We start from the raw sequence: 6,535 nt of genomic DNA, 5'->3' as shown, positions 1-6,535 counted from the left end.
CTCATTTATGATTAAGGGAGTTACTATCAGCTAATAGAGCTTTATAGTACATCAAAAATAAAATAGATAGGCCTGGAGTGATAGTGCAGCAGGTAGGGCATTTGCTTTGCATTCAGCCTATTATAGTTCAATTCCTGGCATCCCAAATTGATCCCCAAGCCCACCAGGAGTGATTCCTGAGCAGAGTCAGGAGTAAATCAGAGCAATGCCAGATTTGGCCCCACACCAAAGAAATAATACAATAGATAATTTAACATATTAAATATTAAAAGGTACACTTTTGTGGTTTCCAGGAAAGGACTGAAAAGCAATTCAGACCAAATATGTCTGAACCCCAAAGTACCTGGGAACTTAATTGCATTACTAGTAAATAGGTTGGGAAGATAAGACATTGTTTGTCATTGTTTACCTTAACAATGTCAAAAAATGGGGCCGGAGAGGTGGCGCTAGAGGTAAGGTGTCTGCCTTGCAAGCGCTAGCCAAGGAAAGACCTCGGTTCAATCCCCCAGCGTCCCATATGGTTCCCCCAAGCCAGGGGCAATTTCTGAGCGCTTAGCCAGGAGTAACCCCTGAGCATCAAATGGGTGTGGTCCAAAAATACAAACAAACAAACAAACAAACAAAAAAAGAATGTCAAAAAATAAGACCGACTGAGTTAATTTGCATTAAGGAGACTTTTTCCAGCTGTTAAGACAAGCAAGAAAGGGTGTAAAATAGAAGCAAAATTTTGTTTTTGTACATGTGAGTTCTGTGTCCTGTAAAATTCATGCTCAGTAAGTTTAATTTTCTCTTATGCTTTCCTACTTCTTGTCTTTTTTAACCACTTGCAAACATAGAAAAAGTATAAAAACCTTAAACAAAAAGTTACTTTTGTTATTAGATTTTACTGGGAAAATGTTCAAATTACAAAAAATACCAAAAAGTACTCTGTGTAGCACTTTAAGTAGTTGACATAACAATGTACTGAAATCAGGAAATAAAGTTTTGTCATTTGTTTCAAACTCACCCCCACCAAAACTTGTACCTGAACTGACAAGAATAACAAAATTGACAGATTTGTAATTCAACTCCCATTTTCCTTCCTGTTTGTTTGATAAATGTATAGAGATTAGCAGTGAAATGGCCCAAGACTAGCAAGAAAATAAGGGGGAAACACCTGGTTGTTTCATTGCAGAACTGTGTCACCATATCTTGTCAGCATTGCTTTAAATATTCAGATATTTTAAAAGTTTTAAATAAATATGTGCAGAGGGACACATGTATAAATAAGCTGTATGTAGGAATAGTCCTGTACTAATGAATCTATTATCCTAAATTTTATTTACATTCATTTTTAGTTTCAACACAAGAAAAAAAATTCTACCATGTGCAGTACCAGGGATCAAACTAGAGTTGATCCAGTAAAAAGCTGTATTCAGGGGTCTCAAACTCAATTTACCTGGGGGCTGCAGGAAGCAAAGTCGGGGTGATCCTTGAGTGCAAAGTCAGTAGTAAGCCTTGAACATTGTGGGGTGTGACCCAAACAACTAAAACAAAACAAAAAAAGATTTCTCTAGGGCTGGGTCACAAAATGTTGTATGGAGCGGGCCGCGAGTTTGAGACCCCTGCTATACGGTAAAAAAAAAAAAAAGTACCTTTAAAATGTTTAAATTTACATTAGTATATTTGTATTGTTTTAAGTTGAAGGAATTCATCTAAATATAAATTTTCCTTTGTCTTTCAAAATCTTTTAAACTATGTTTCTATATATTAAATAAATAGTACAAATGGAAGCTTCTACATTCACACAACAACCCTACTTCTTTTATGGCTCTCTGAATCAATTGGCCCTCTTTTTTCATTTCAAGCATGCAGTACAAAAACCATCCTAAGATGTTTCCCATTGCCATTGCTCATGGTGGTGGATGGTGAAATATAACAACCCTACAGTCTCCATATTTCGTCTATGCTTCCATGACACAGGTCTACTCCATATTAACCAGACACCTGCTCACACAATATGATCTTATCATAATTACATATGGTCTTCCGAGCCTGCCAGGGGCAATTTCTGAGCGCAGAGCAGGGAGTAACCCCTGAACAACGCTGGGTGTGACCCCCCCCCAAAAAAAAACCCAAAAACAAAAACTTTCTCAGGCTTTTGGGGCCGGAGAGGTGGCGCAGGGTATAAGGCGTCTGTCAGCCTTGCATGCTAGCCTAGGACAGACCACGGTTTGATCCCCCAGCATCCCATATGGTCTCCAAGTCAGGAGCAATTTCTGAATGCATGGCAAGGAGTAACCCCTGAGCGTCACTAGGTGTGGCCCAAAAATTTTTTTTAAACTTTTAAAATTTAAATTTAATTTAAATTTTTTAATTTAAAATATTTTTAATTTAAAAAGATCTTATCATAATTATACTGCTACAGGCCAACCCCTCTAATTCCAAATATATCTTTATTCCCGACACAACTCATGTCCTTCCATCTCTTGTTATCCCTATATTTCCAGTGAATCAAAATTTTATGATTGTGGCTATTCTAAATTCTTGTTCTCTGCCATGCCTTTTGGATGATACAGGATTCTTCTAGATTCACTTGTCATTTCACCACAACCAGAAAATTATTCTCTACTCTCTACTTCTTTACTTTTATAGAAAACCCAATATTTGCTTTCCTTCATGATATGATCCACTAAAAAGCTTCCTCATACTCCTTAAACTCCCCCTATGTATGCCCTCTAGGACCTCTCAGTTTCACCCTCACCAGAATCATTCAGTAGAATAGGAGTTGTTTCAACTTCCTTCAAAAGTTGTTTACATTTTTCATATCCTAAAATATTCTCCCATCTTGAGGAGGCTCAGGTTATCATTCTCTTTTTCATCTTTCCTGCTCATCCAAAACCTATAGATTCTCATTCCACTTTCCCCTCTGGCTTCATATCTGCTTCTTAATTCTTATAATCTAGCTTCAGACTTCTCTTCCTGGTGATGGTATCTCTATGTCTGTCTTATATTTCTTCTCTGTAGTTATTGACACTGTTAATCCCAGTATCATTGAGACTACTATTATCCTTAGTGAAACCAGTGTCTCCTATATCCCTGATCAATCTTTGCTTCTTATTTAACCGCAATTCCTCTTTCTGTTTCTTAAAGTGTAGACAGCTTTATGACTGTATCTCAATATTTCTCATTATAATATTTTCTTCAGAGATTTTTTATCATCATCATATCTCTCTCCCATATGCTACCTTTTTTCAAAACTTTCTATTTTTGATAAATTTTAACTATTTGATAGTTATATTATATCTCCCATTGCATCTATGTTTAAGTCATTCCAAATACTTAGGCTTGTCTTTTTAAACCAAGGTTCCAGTAGTATCACTTCTAGTCAAAACAGTTCATGGTATCCCATTGTCAACTTAATCAATTATATTTAATTATACACTCTTCATTCTGACAATCAAAGACATCTACAATGTGGGCCTAACTCCCACATCATAGGAAAAGTCTCTTCTTGTTAATCCAGTTCTCTAGTCTACTTAATCCATCTCTTAACATCTAAAGCAGGGGTCTCAAATTCGTGGCCAGCGGGCCGTTTGCGGCCCTTCGTACAATATTTTGTGGTCTTCAAATATCGCAGTATTCGCGATTATTCGCTTACCGAATAATCGCAATAAAAATCGCATTAGTAAAAAAAAAATGGCATTAAACCTTCGCATACCCCGAGCAGTTCCATTCGGGGTATGCAAATGTTTAGTGCGATTTTTTTTTCTTACTAATGCGATTTTTTATTGCGAATATTCGGTAAGCAAAATCCCTTATGCGGCCCTGCCTCGCCCCGACTTCGCCTCCTGTGACCCCCAGGTAAATTGAGTTTGAGATTCCTGATCTAAAGATTCAAGAAGAAAAAATGTTAAAATGGATTAAAATCAGAAATTTTCTTTTATAGACTTCCTTCTGCTCTCTGTGCTCAATAAACTTTAGAAAAGCAACCTATTGATTACTGATCTACATGACGTTCAATATTTTTCCTAAATAGCATTAGAACAAATAAAAAATTTAATTAAGTTTTAAATACCTAATACTAGTAAATATAGTATTTATTTTAGTAACTATTATAATAAACATTAAAATTTAGTTAATAAACTTAAGTACATAACTTTAAAGATTAAGTTTAAATAATAACAGTGTAAGAATTTTTATCCATAGATCAGTAAATCAAGTACCTTTCCATGCCAATTTTGATTTCCTTTTACATTGTATTTCAATATAGCTCTTTCATAAGTGCATTTATCCTTTGAATTCTCCTTTAAACAGGGCTAACATCTTATTGGTTCCTAATAACATGATAAATAAAACAAAGTTTTCCAACTATGTTCATTTGCTATAGAAATTATACTTCTTTTCGAAAAGCATTCTTAACAGGTAATATTATCACTCTGATAACTTCTGCTGAGAAGAAAGCTGTCACAGAACCTATCACAAACAGATAACTTTAGCCTCTATGAGGAATTACAAAGTCTTTTTAACCTTCCAGTGCCTCCCAGTGTTTGCAAGTAAAAATATTACTATTTTGTAATACAAATATATGAAAAGTTTTTATTGTTTTCAGTGGTTTATTGGGGTTGGAAAACCTAATACTTAGGCAGAGACTTAGCACTACTATAAAGGCTATATCAATGTCCTATGAATTAGCAAATACTGTTCCTGAAGCCTCTAATATACAATAAAACATATGCTTAAACCCTTAGAAAACTCCTAACATCAAGATTTCACAGATAACACAAAGAAAGTTTCAGTGAATGTTGCCAACATTAAAAAGCAAGTCTGTAGAGACATATGTTTTCAATCTGTGTTCAGAAGCACAATTAAGGTTTTGCTGAGTGTTTAGGCCACTTGTTCTACCTGAGCCATTAAATGGTCACGAGAAGGTACCACTAGTGACACCCACATCAGAGACCATCCATCTTTCCTGAAATGAACAGATGTTAAAAAAAAAAAAAGAGCTAAATCTCAATCTAGCAATCCTGAGCAACGAGTTGTCTACACTTAAAAAGTTTGCCATCTCAGTCAGTCTATTCTGAGAAGACGGGAGGCAAGGGAATCCTCTCATATGTCCCACCTATCTCCAGGATTTCCTGAAGTATTGGCCAGAAATGGACAGAGGAGAGAACTCTATTGGTCACTTAACTGCTTTAATCCTTCCCCTGTTATGAAAACATTCTTTGAATACAGCCTCCAAACTTGCCCCTGTTAGTTTAGACAGCTGCCTAGAATACTGTCAGCAAGTCCAATTTTAGAGACTACCCCAGATGATAAAACTCTGATTCTTCTCCTATTGTGTGTCTTCCACATCCACTTAATATCCCCCTTTTTATATTAATTCTCATTTTAAAAACATTGTTCTAGTTTAGGTGTAATTTTTTCTGCTTCATTACATTTGCCTTTCCTTTCCTTTTCTTTTTTTTTAAAATAATTCCTGCCCCTCTCTCAGCAATGAGTATACACCACCTCCCTTGCAGCCTCTCTGCTTTTAGCAATAATTTTCACATAATGGAACAGCCAGAGGGGGTTTGATCAATGACCTCTGTCTCAGAGATGCTGTTCCTAGGGAAACACATCTGCCAACATAAAGTATTAGAGCAATCACAGCTCAGTGAACGCAGTAATAAGCAACTGTTACTCTGGCACCATCAGTCATGTTCAGTTACAGACCTGAAAGGAAATGGCACATAAGGGAGCAATGTCCTTCCATAAATTTGGGCAACAATGAAGAATGATTTGCAATCAAGTAATAAAAGGCCCCAAAAAGGTCCACCATGCATACTAACATCCAGTACAGCTGACAAAGGAAATAAAAAACCTTGGCATTGTTTGCTCGTTATGTAAACTGCACAGCTGTCCAAGCAATTAAGATATGATTTTGGGAATTCTCTCGTAAAAATTTGCTAACAGTGCTTCCACTTGTGAAAGTGACATTCTTCTTTATCAGTAAAGTGCATTTCATTAAGGTAATGCAATTTCATCAAGCTTAATAGTAGGAATTGCTTAGCCTTATGGCAAGAATACGTAAACAACATAAAATTAATGTCAGTCCTCATGTGGAGGAATAGATTTGCATTAGTGACAGTGCTGATCTAGTAATAAGGAAAGTCAGTAAGAGAGCCTTCAATGTCCAGGGACTCTTGGGGCAAACAGCTGCTTCCTAGTTTACACTCTGGGAAGCACTAAAACTGTTTAATGTTAATTTCCATGCAAACCCTGGAATGAAAAGGTAAGAACAAGCCTAACTATTGAAAATGTACTTGGAAAGGGGCTAACTTAAAGATTAAACAGGGTACTCACAAAAGAAATCTCACAAAAGAACCCAGTCCTGCTAAGCAAGTAAAAGAAATGAAAAAGGAAGTGACACTCCTTTCTCAAATCAAGGTTGCGGTGGCACAAGCATCAGGGCGTTTGCCTTGCACACAGCTAACCTAGGATGGACCGCAGTTAGGACAGATCCCCCAGAGTCCCATATGGTCCCCCAAGCCAGGAGCTATGAGTGCATGGCCAG

The sequence above is a fragment of the Suncus etruscus genome, chromosome 3 (assembly GCF_024139225.1).
Source record: "Suncus etruscus isolate mSunEtr1 chromosome 3, mSunEtr1.pri.cur, whole genome shotgun sequence".
Classification (NCBI taxonomy): Eukaryota; Metazoa; Chordata; class Mammalia; order Eulipotyphla; family Soricidae; genus Suncus; species Suncus etruscus.
This window is presented reverse-complemented; position numbering follows the sequence as displayed.